Here is a 12,437-nt window from a genome sequence, read left to right on the forward strand (position 1 = left end):
CTAGACAAAATGGCTAAAATGAACTATAAGATTTAGTCTGACTCAATTTTATGTCCCCATGTCTACAGTCTTTAGTCATCACCAGAATCATCATTCTCATCATCGTCATCATCCTAATCTTGTAAAGCTGGACAACTTTTACAAATCACTTATTAAAAAGCACTTACGGAACATTTCCTGATGTGCCTGATGTCCCTGACTTCCCAACTGAAAAGTACGTCTTACAGTACTGTAACTGTACCTCTCATGCCATGATGTTTGCTTGATAGGTCTGAATACAAGGGAGAAAAAATTTAATTCTTAATTGTCTTAAAGATTTGACTGAAAAATATATTGCTGAGAATCTGAGGCACAAAGAAATAAAGTGATTTTCTTGTGGTTACAGGTACTTTATTGGTAGAACTACGAAAGCATCTCCAGAGCTCTCCCCACTGTATCATGCTGGTGTCAAAATAGTCACTTTCAAAATTTATCTGCTAGCCAAAATGCCAACCAATGAATTGTAACCACTCAGCAAATGATGGGATGAACAAATGCAGAGTCAAATAACAAAACCTAAATGTGGCTGCAATTCTGGTATATTTATAAACACATCAACAATCAATCTAAAAGGTGATTTCAACAATACTAAATATGTATCTTAACAGGAAACCACTGTGATATAACATTTTAAGAAAACTGAAAAAATTTTGGTTAAAAATTTTTCTTGAACTTAAAACTACCCAATTAGGTTTGATGGAGTCTGAGACTATAAGTGCCCTTTCACTATGCCCTTGGCCTTTTGATCACCCGACTGAAAGGGAGAGCATCTACCTCCTTTCTCCTTATACACCAAAAAAGAGAATTAAAGTTGAAGCTCTTTCGCTCAACTAAACTCAACTTCCTGAGGAAATAGCAGGTTTGTCCAGAAAGTATCCAGCTGTGTACTATGAAAACTAGAGACATTTGTTGAAGAAGATACAAGAAACATTGTTCATAGAACACTGATGCCACAGTCCCCTTCAATGTAGGCACCTTGGGACCACACGTTCTCCCAAATGCCATCAGCTGCCTGACACCTCTTCCCCTTCAAAGGTGATTTTACTTCTGGGAAAAGCCAAAAATCACAGGGCACCAAGCCTGTGCTATAGAGGGGCTGAGTCACCTGGCTGATTTAAAGTTTTGCCAAAAAAACTCTGCACGAGACGTGATGAATGAGCGGGCATGTGGTCATGATGAAGCTGCCAGTCACCAGTTGCCCATAGCGTAGCCTTCTGAATCATCTGAATAGTTTGCACAGAGGAATGTTCAGGCTTAACACAAAATGTGATGCAAATTCATTGCTCTACCCACTCTGTCATTTTGAATGCGGCAGCTACACAGTACACATGCTCACTCAACAGTATCTACCACCCCTTCTGACTAGTGCAGTGAAGTCATCATTGTTCACACATGCGCTTTCCAGTCCACTCTCCTTGGCTGCCATGTTATATCCATGTGGCACAAACCATTCTCGTTATATTTACAATGGCTGGGCTGAACTTTTTCTGGGCAGACTTTGTACAAACAAAAGCAGGACCAGGTCATTGATATTAATATGTCTGACAGTCATTCTAAAAAGAAATTTATTGAACTCTCCAATACCAACAAACTTGAGCATGCATTCACTATACACCTATAACAAAGTAAAACTAAAGTAAGAAAGAAAGGGTAAAAATAACCAACTTTTTCCACCTTAAATGAATTTGGAACTGTCCACAAATTAATACATATTAAAAATATAAGTGTTTATGTTGTTTCCCCCAAGTGGTTTTTATTGGCTATTTGAATTCTTGATGGATCTGAGCAGTGACAAATTCACTGCATCAGTACACAGAGCTGTATTGTTTGAGGGAACCAAGTTTTAGAGCTGTAGAAAAACTGTCTTCTCAAACGATAAATACATTCTAACAAAGTCTCTGCTCAATTACTACTAGCTTGAGGTTTTATTAAAATTTCTAAGCCCTGACCAGTGTGGCTCAGTGGGTTGGGCAACTTCTCACAAAGCAAAAGATCACTGGTTTGGTTCCAGGTTAGTGCACAAGCCAGGGTTATGGGCCAGGTCCCCAGTTGGGGGTGTGCAAGAAGCAACAAATTGATGTCTCTCTCTCTCACTGATGTTTCCCTCTCTTTCACCCTTCCCCTCTCTCTGAAAATAAATAAATTAAATCTTAAAAAAAAAAGATTCCAACGACCAAGTGACCCTTTTTCACTTCCTTTCTTTCACTTACTTTACAACCCATAAAGACAAAGAACCTGAAGCCAAGGAAAAGCAGTGTGGAAGAGACGGCACGCTTGTTTCTCTCAGATGGACAGTCTTTTCCATAATGGAGCAGGGGACAGCAAGCATATGTCCTTCCTCCAATATCTAAGTACAATTCGCACTGGAGTTTCCAAGAAGGACATTAAAGAAGAAAAACTCAGCCAGAATGAAATAACACTATGCACAATGTTTACATATAAATAATAATTTTGAATGATGGATCTTTTGTCCCAGAAAGATTCTGTCTATCTCCTCATAGCCCAGGCCATTCTAGCTTAAAAACTTTAGTTCCAAAGCACAAATACACTTTTCCAAAATCTTGTATCATAGTTCCCACTATGGAAACCTTCATAAATGTGCTTATAAAGACCTGCATAATCCTCCCCAGAAAGCCAAAGTATTACTCTGTGTTATTAAACTCAACAGAAAGCTCCATACGCAGCAACAGGAGGCCATGGGCAATTAACACTGTAAATGGAAAGGTTTAGAATTTTTGCATGACCTTTAAAGGTCAACACAGTTGCCCCTTCGCATGCGTGCAATTATACAGTGACTGGTTCATAGCAGGATAAAACCATAAAAATATTTAGTAAAACAAACCTTGCATTCATCCAAAGCTACTTTGCACTCTCCGGGCTTTACCTGAAGAATTAGCTTCAGAGAGTACAAGGAGATAGAAAGCAAAGGAGACCTGTCTGGCAGCTTGTCCCCCCTTTACCAAAATACCAAATTCGTACTACCACCATGATTGCTAAGAATACAACATTATCACAGCATCAATCTCTCAGTAAAGAGTTTCAAAAACAAAGATAAACTTAATTGAATGACTATGTTTGTGCTATTGCTAGGGGAAAGGAAGACAGACTTACCTTCACTAACTGGTCATTCAGAGGAAACCATAAAACAATTACAGCTACTATGGAGTAATTCAGGAGATTGAAGGAGGTGATTAAAAGGGTTTTATCTAATAAAAGTGTACTATCAGCTCTGATTCCTTAGTTATTTCTCAGACCCCATATGGATCACTGTGAACAAAATAGAATGTTCTCCTTACAGCTAATACATTTACTTTTCATCTAAATCCCCAGGAACCTGAAAGTAGTATATTATTTTCCAAAGGTCAATAACAATTAATTGCCTAACTAGGACAGATTTTCACTGATTTCAAGGACTAGATTGCCTATCATTGCAACACAGAATGGAATCCAACATATACATGTGGGATACGCACTGGAAGTGGGTGGGTTTTGGAAATCTAACACAAATTTGGAGTATAATATCAATATGTTTCTGAAAAATGTGTAGATGTCGTTTGTAAGCCAGAATAGTATGCTCTAATGTAATGCATGGTTTATGTTGGGACTGTGGAGGCGCAAATTTAATAAAGACGGCACACAGATATACTCAGTGTTTTAAATGTGCTGAAATTCCCAGTCAGAGTGGCAATAAACACATCCCAAAGCATCCCTACATAGAGGACAAAACTGGTTTATTTTTGCAATTGTAGCCTAACAACTATAAATGAAGTACGCAGTTAGACAGGCATTAGAAAAGCAAGGACGGTGGGCGCCCAGGCAGAAAACCTGGGGTGCCTATAGGGTGGGGCTCTGCCCCCAAGGTGACCTTTCCTCCCCTAGTATATTGCTGGTCATTCAGTTTAGACCCCTTGACCTCTTATATCACTGGTCATGCAGCTGGGTCCTTCCCCAGACCTCTTCTCCCCTTGCATGTCACTAGTCATGTTGCAGAGCCCCTTAAAAGAACAAGGGAGCCAGAGAATAGCTTCACATGACTCCCAAACAACCCTTTGCATGACCACACCTTTATGCCTTAAGCCCTCAGGACAATGAGGTTCTGACTTGAATCAAGAAATCTTAGGAACAATGCCTCAGGTCTGTTGACCACAGAGTCAGAGTTTTAGTCAAACTTCAGATAACATCGAGTCCTCAGCAGTGTCTCAGCTACAGGCCTAGAAGACCAGTAAGGCCAGATGGGGCTCCAGCATGGATGGCATCAGGACCAGCTTCAATGACTAATGACCCTCTGCCCTGGTGCCTACCAATCAGTGGGGACCATGACTCCAACCCTTTCCCTACCCTCTTCCTTCCCCAGTGCCTGCCCTCTTTGGAGAACACCGGGACTTCTCACCCTCTTCTTCCCCCAGGCACACACATCCTTGCTTTCCTTGTCTTAAGCTCCAAGAACCATCCCCCCTTTTTTTTTGCTTCTGTAACTTATTTCCTGAGCCCACCCAGCCCAGCTGGCTCACTCTTTCCTTCTCCCACTGCTCACTTCCTCTACCTCTATGACTTTCTAAACCAGCTTTGCTCGTATTTGAGTCTGAATATTTTTCTTGGCCAGAACTAAAATACTGAAGTTGCTGAACCAATCTAGTCCAGTAACATTGTAGGGCTGTTTCACCATTAACAAAAATACCTTCAAAAGAAAAACTAAAGAGGAAAACTGTACTGCATGTAACATGGGCTCAAACAGTAAAGCTCAATTATAAATGACCTTGTTAAAACACGGATACAGCTACACTGTTGGTCATATCATGTAAAATAGTGAAAAACTATGTACCTAAAAATGCAGACATTTTTAAAAAATTGTTCTCATCCCCTTCGATACAAAAGCAGCATTTTGTATAGGTGCCATTAAAAGCATTTGTACATAGGTATGCATGTGCATACATATGTATAGATATGGAGATTAGATAGAGAAATGTATTTAAATAGCCATTTCCTTCATGTTCCAATAAATCTATACATTCTTAAAATTTCCGTTAAAAGTAAGTAGAAGAGTGTGAGTTCTATTTCACTGTCAAGGACATTGAATTCCTGTGCCAAATGAATAGAATCAGACTTTCTAAAAATTACCAAATAAATCAGTGGTCAATGACAAACTTCTAGGTCTCTGTTTGCCAGGCCCATCTTCCATCTCCCCTTTCAGCCTGTGCTCCAAACTTAAAGGAAAACAGTTTTCTAAAAAGGCTTAACAGAAACTCCTTGTTGAATCATCCCTCCTCTTCCAGTGGTTTAGTTCAACATGCTCCAAATATTATCGTTCAAAATAAAGCTAACCCGAGAATTTTTGAACAAAATGGCAAACTCACCATATTACACAGCATTAAAAAATGAAAACGATGCTTCATAAGCAAGATCATGTGAAATACTGTACAAGTGTGTGGACCAAATATGAGGTTGATTCAGCTAGTTTGGCCTTGATATCTACCAGCATCTGTGTTAATATGTTTCTTCTCTGGGTTTCAATAGAGCCTTACTAATAACAGGTTGATGAATTGCATTTGCAAATGTCAGGCATAGATCAAAGGGGACTGTTAGATGCTTATTTTTACTTCAAATTACAGGTTTTTGCCAACAACACAAAACTGCGTTGCACAGTAAAGTTCCTTATTTCTACTTGAATCTTTAATGAACAAAACAGCTGCAGAATAATGTGACTTAATGAGGCATCCCTAATAAAATACTGGAGAAATAAAAGCCTGGGCACTGAACTGTTTGCACTATGGTTGTTTCATCTTCTCAAATATATTAGAAATAACTGATGACGCTTTGGAACATTCCTACTTTAAGACATGCATTAGAGAGGCAAATGTTCATCAGTTTGTAGCCACAGCTGAACTTAGGCAGAATCTGACAGTGCCTTCTATTAGGGCCCATGATAAGAAATGCCTAGAAAATGCTGGAAAGACGCATTTTACTCTACCTGTACCTGGTAATACATAACATGCAATTAGTGATAAATCAACCTTAAAATACACTTTTGGCACTTCAGTGTTCAAAAACGCATTGCAAAAGAATAATTTCTTAAAATACTACATTGAAGATGCTGATCCAAAACATCTAAACTTTTCTAACAATATACAAAACAATTTTAGTGAAATGTTGTATTACCACCAAAGTTTCATTACCTCATAAATTTTTTAGAAGGAAAAGTAACTATGGCTAAAAACAGAACTTTGTACAGCTGTGTCATCTCATTTTATAACTTGGTGGTTAGTAAATATTACAGTGCTGTCTCTAAGCAATACATATCACTTTTGACTTAGATCCATGGGCATCTCAATAAATCTTCATTCCCCAATTTGTCAACTGTTGAAATAGCTAACATTGTTCAGATTCAAAATCACACAAACTCAGAAACTTCCAATTCCTTTTAGCACAACTTGTAGCATTAATGCCAAGGTTTTGGGTTCTTCTTTAACAGACACATATCATAGCACTCATAGCACTATTATTAATATATAAATTTAAGCATCCTAAACTACACAATTTGATTAAAGGTGCAAAAAAGAATAAAAATTTTGACCTCAAAAAACTGTCTAATAAAAAGCAACATGCTAAAAATGTGCTGTGCCTCCCCAAAGAGCGTGCCTGGGCTCTCAGCTGCTGTGACACTGCTCTCATGGCATGATATCTATAAATGACACAATCTCATTTTTTCAAAATAGAACAAGTCCCAGTGTAGTAGTTACCAAAGGACTTTCCGTGGCTATTGATGGTGTTGAAAATCAGCACGCCAAAGAGGTCAGTATGTAAACAATTGAGCCAGGATGAGAACCAGAACACTGGGGGGGGGGGGGCGGAATATAAGACAGAAAACTGTACTTGAACAAGAATTAAATAAAAAAATAAAGTAGGAAAAGAAAATACTAAATTACATGTGTCTGATTATTTTTAAGGTTCTTAGGTGCCAAATTTGAAATTGCAAAAGATTCACCCATCTGAGGATACACACGGAAACAGAGAAAGGCTGGAATAAATACAAATAATCTTAATGCTCTGGTTTTGAAAGGCGTTAGAAGTGTTTTCAATTTCTTCTGCCGGTTATTGCCATTTAGCACTTTACACAGATATCTAAAACTGATTACTCAATTGCCTTAACTGACATTGCTTAATAGCACAGTTTTAATGTGCCAATTGATAGATCTTAACGTTAGCATCTCCAACAATCTAGTTGGGAAGACAGGAACCAGATAACTATCATTCAGTCAATTGTTATTGAAATACATTCTGTCCCGAGTGAAGGACTCTTATACTGGCTGCTTTGGAGGTACTTTTGAGAGTCAAGTTGCATACAGGTTTGTTTTCGTTAAAAAAAAAAAAAAAGATTTCTCCGAAATGCAAGAGGAGATTTATCACTCAGAAAAGGAAGATATTTTCTTGGCTGTTTCATTGCCACAAGCCAAACTCACTCAGCACAAGATGGAAAAAGGCCAGCCAGCCACTGTAGTAACTGCACATTAGATTTCAAGCGCTTCAGGCAATTGTTTAACACTCGGTCAGGAAGGGAAGTACCGCACGCGAAAGCGTCGCGGCTCCCCAGGGGCTTTGCCAGCGCTCCCAGCTCCTCCTTTTCCAGTACGAGCTAGATAGCTCAGCCTGCGGTCCTAGGAGATAGAAATCCGGCGGCGGACCTCAAACTTTCCTTTGCAGGAGCAGTTTCTGGAAACAACACGTTCTCCACACGAAAGTGAAGATCGGTAGCTTAAAGAAAACGCCTCTAGATAGGAGCCCTGCCTTTGGGAACAGGGGGGCGAAGGGACATTAAAGCAATGGGACAGAAAAACCGTGCACTATTAGCAAGATCTGGGGAGGCTTCTACCTGGAAAGAAATGAAAACCCATCAGTTTCTCAAAGCTGTTTTTTTCTTTTTTGAACACTTCGTAGAATGAATGATCTTCTTCCTAAAGCTCTCTTGTAGTAACCTTTATTAAAGCGTCCGTTCCTTACTGGAAATAAACCTTTAAATAGATGGGACCCCGGAACCTATCAAGATGATTCTTCATGAAAATAGTTAGAGGTGGAGAAATCAAGAGCCTCCTTGAAACGCCCACTGTTTGCAGACAGGCCCGAGAATTGGCTAATCAGAAGTGGACAGAAAGTAGGGATTTCAGAAAGGCGACCTGACACATCTGTCACATTGATCCTGCCTCGAACGCGACCCCCAACAACTGTTTGTTAGGAGTTCAAAATGGTTACGAAGCCAGATGGGTTTGGTTGAGGGATCGAGTTAAAACCCACTTTAATCGTCGGCCGGGTCGCTCGCGGTGTTAGAAGAAATGGGGCAGAAAAGGAGGGAGGGCGCCGCTCTCAGAACCGCTTCCAAGTGCTGCGATCCCCTCTCGGCGCCCCTCGACCCCCGCCCCTACCCCGACCGCCTGCTAGGGAGGCGCCGGCTGCCCGACCAGCACCTGCTCTCACCTCTCTTCCCCCACCCCGCCCCCAAGGAGCCCCTACAGCCCCGGGCCCGCGGGGAGGGGAGGCTTTCGGGCCCCGGGGGCTCCAGCTGCCGCCCGAGTCCCCAGAGCCCGCGGGGGACGCCGCTCGCACTTACCTGCAGCCCGGCTTCCCGGTGGCGGCAACACCTAGCGATGCTCCAGCAGCTTCCGCGGGCCCGCGCCAGCCTTATCGCTCTCGCATCGCTTCCGAGATGCCAATCCGCCGTCCCCGTTCAGGGGCATAGGGAACCGAAGTCGGTGGTGTGGGCTCGTGGGGGGGCGGGGGGCGCTGGTGAGTGAGGCCCGGAGCGTGCGTGTGTGCGCGCGCGTGTATTTCCTCCTCCGATGGCAAAGGGAGCTCAGGAGTCCCTTGACATTCACACTAGAATCCCCTTAAAGCGGGTGGAAGGTGGAGCGTGTGAGCCTCGTCTCTTCTTCCCCCCCTCTTTATTCCACAGTGTCAAAGTAATCGAAAGATTTGTTTTCCGAGGACAAGCCCAAGTCCCACAGCCCGTGCCAGCGCCCGCGGTCGCCCGCTGTCCTCGCCGGACGCGCGCGGTGCGCTCAGCTCCCCCCACTTGGAGAATCAAGGCGGTCTTGCAGCAATTACCGCCCTTACTCCATCTCTGATTTGTTTGCTTTTAACGCCGAGTACAGACTTTTCCTCTCGCCTCGCGCCGTCTCTCCCTCTCACGCACACTCACACATCCTCCGTTGCTTCTCTCCAGCAGCCCTCCCTTTTGCTCTCTGGGGAAAGGCAATTGGTCGGAATGATTCACCTTCAGGAAAGCAGCCTCCTACACGCACTTCTCCTGTTCCGTGGCTCTCGCAGGTCCCGGGTCTCCGACGTTGAGGAGTGGCTGGGGAGGTTAGGAGCAGGAAGGAGGAGAGGCTCTGAGCTCCGCAGTCTTCCTCCCGCAAGGTGCCCGAGTTCCTCGGTTCAGGCGCCCGTGTTCCGGCGGTTAGCAGATAGGTCCCAGCTGGTGCCTTCTCCGGGACTTTGTGCCGAGTCCAATTAGCAGCAACTCTTAGCCAGCTGCAGCCCCTCAAACCCTCCTAGAAGTGCTGCTGGCAGAGCCCCACGCTGCCCGGCCGCTGCCCCTCTAGGCATCGCGGGCTGGAAGGAAGGGCAACTGCTGCCGTCCACCTTTCCCCAGTACCTGACAACGTCACCCACCGAGGTGCTGCTTCCAACATCCAACAAGAGCGAGCGAGTGTCACCGGGTCACTTCGCTAAAGGCGAGAGGGGAGGAAGAGGGGCGAGGGAGGGGGCTGAGGAAACAAATCCAAATTACCGAAGGAAAAATAAAAAGAGGTTTGATAATCAGTCTCCTCTCCTCAGCCCTATACTATCAAAAGACAACGGTGATATCTTTTTAAAAGTCACCGTAAAGGGCAGAACCCGCTGTTCCACCCACACCCCTTATTCCACTCAGCCTGGCTGCCCAAGGGAGTGCAGAGTGGCTGGCCTCCCCGTACTGTGGAAGGTGGACACAGGGAGAGAAAAGATCCCAACACTACGAGCTGAGTTAAGCAGTAAAATGGGACTGCAGGTCCAGGGGGCGTTGCCTCCCTCCCCTCCCTTTCAACAGCCAGTTTTGTTAGCAGCCGCAGCCGCTGCCGAAAGCAAGCTGTGGTCCTGCAGAAAAAGACACAGTAAAAGATGAGAGGGCGGCAATTGGCATAAGAGCTGGACTATGTCTCCCTCTAGAGGGAGAACGAGGTTAGAAAGAACTGGCTGAAACTACGATGGCAATTTATCCACAAAGAACAAGAAAAGTGTCTGGTTTCAGAGAATTTTGCATTTTTACCAATTCCAACCTGTAATGGATTTATAGAAACGATTTGCATTGCAGCCCTATGTAACCAGAGTCCTTGGTAAAAGGACCTTGTACTGTTTACAGAAATGTAATAGCAAGACCCTGGAAGGTCGTGTCCTTACAGGTTAGACCAAATTGGGTATTGGTTTAAGCTGTTTGCGTTTGAGCTCAAAGAAAGAGTATTCTTCAAGCAACCCAATTAAAAATTGGGCGAAGAACTTGAACAGACACTTCTCCTAGGAGGACATACACAGGATCCAGAGACACATGAAAAGATGCTCAATATTGCTAGCTATCAGAGAGATGCAAATTAAAACCACAATGAGATATCACAGTCAGAATGGTTGTCATAAACAAAGCAACAAACAACGAACGTTGGAGAGCTTGTGGAGAAAAGGGGACCCTAGTGCACTGTTGGTGGGATTGCAGATTGATACAACCACTATGGAAAGCAGTATGGAATTTTCTCAGAAAACTAAAAGTGGATTTGCCTTTTAACCTGGCAATTCCACAGCTAGGATTATATCCTAAGAACCCCGAAACACCAATCCAAAAGAACCTATGCACAACCCTGGCTGGTGTAGCTCAGTGGATTGATTGATCGAGGGCCTGCGAACCACACGATCGCGGTTCGATTCCCAGTCAGGGCACATACCTGGGTTGCAGGCCAGTCCCCAGCAGGGGACTCATGAGAGGCAACCATACATTGATATTTCTCTCCTTCCCTTCCCCTCTAAAGATAAATAAATAAAATATTAAAAAAGAGAACCTATGCACCCCAGTGTTTAGCAGCACAATTTACAATAGCCAAGTGCTGGAAGCAGCCTAGGTGCCCATCAGTAAATGAATGGATCCAAAAACTATGGTACTGTTTACACAGCGGAATTCTATGCAGCAAAAAGAAAGGAGCTCCTACCCATTGCAACAGCATGGATGGAACTGGAAAGCATTATGCTAAGCAAAATAAGCCAGGTGGTGAAAGACAAATACCACATGATCTCACCTTTAACAGAAACCGAAACAAACAAGCAAGCAAAATATAACCAAAGACACTGAAAGAGAGAACAGGCTGACAGTGTCCAGAGGTGAGAGGGGAGGAAATTTCAGGGGAAAAAGGGAAGGGTTTACAGGAACAAGTGTAAAGGACACATGGGCAATAACTAGGGGGGTGGAACTGTGAGGGGGGGTTGGGTGGGTGGGCTGGGATGGGAGTAAAAGACAGAAAACTGTACTTGAACAACAATTAAAATTAAAAAGAAATTAAAGAAAAGAAGAAAGAATCTTCTTTTGGCTCACTTTGATCAGCTTTGGCAATGAGCAAAACCTTAATCTAGTGATTAGAAGATTATGCAAAATGAGTAAGTACTAACAATGGCTTTAGAAAAAGAAAAGAGTATCTGAAGCCAAGAAATAGGATACTGATCCAGGAAATCTTACAGTTCCCTTACAAGTAAGGATATCTCAAATATCTCGCTTTGGACCCAATGTTCAAACCACTTATTCAACTAGACTAGTAAGTGTCAAAATAACTAAATTTCTCCAGCTCTAAAGTATTATGCTTTTATGGCTCTGATTCACTGAAATCATTGATGAAACAGGTATCACATGTTCTCTCCAGCAGCTAGAAAATAAAAGTAATACTAGGTATCATATTTACAAAGAAATATGTACTATATGTTTCCCTTGTTAGTGATTTTATCTTAACATGCTATGTAATTCAACCATACTTTATATCTAAAAGACACCAAATATTTTATCTAGATTGGTGGTTGTTTTAATAAAAGGTGGTGCCACAGATTTTATAATGTGTTGTTACTTTAGTCAAGTTCAATCTAGGTCCCATCTATAACTTCAACATTTAGATTTTACTTTCAAGGTGTTTCTATATGTTTATAAAGTATAAAATATCTATTAAAGTTGTGATTAAACTCCTTCCCATTCACCATTCACTCTGAATTTTTGAGGTTGTTCTATTTTAGCCTGATAATCTATCTTAGTATAGACTTAAAGAAAGAAAAGAATTTATAAGGAAATAACTGAGACTGACTGAAATAATTTAAAACAAGGAGCCAAAAGTATATTATGTGAGTTATAC

General features: G+C 42.4%; 1 protein-coding gene across 1 annotated transcript in view; it reads right to left on the reverse strand.

The window, feature by feature from the left end:
- TAFA2 (TAFA chemokine like family member 2) overlaps nucleotides 1-10,024 on the reverse strand; it is a 443,544-nt gene extending 433,520 nt beyond the window's left edge. Inside the window, exon 1 of the mRNA XM_037063049.1 lies at nucleotides 8,639-10,024. The gene's annotated coding sequence lies outside the window, so the exon portion shown is untranslated. The remainder of the gene's footprint in view (nucleotides 1-8,638) is intronic.
- Between the last annotated feature and the right edge of the window lie 2,413 nt (nucleotides 10,025-12,437).

This window comes from Sturnira hondurensis, unplaced genomic scaffold (genome assembly GCF_014824575.4).
Source record: "Sturnira hondurensis isolate 20B ecotype Veracruz unplaced genomic scaffold, ASM1482457v3 Scaffold0014384, whole genome shotgun sequence".
Taxonomy (NCBI): domain Eukaryota; kingdom Metazoa; phylum Chordata; class Mammalia; order Chiroptera; family Phyllostomidae; genus Sturnira; species Sturnira hondurensis.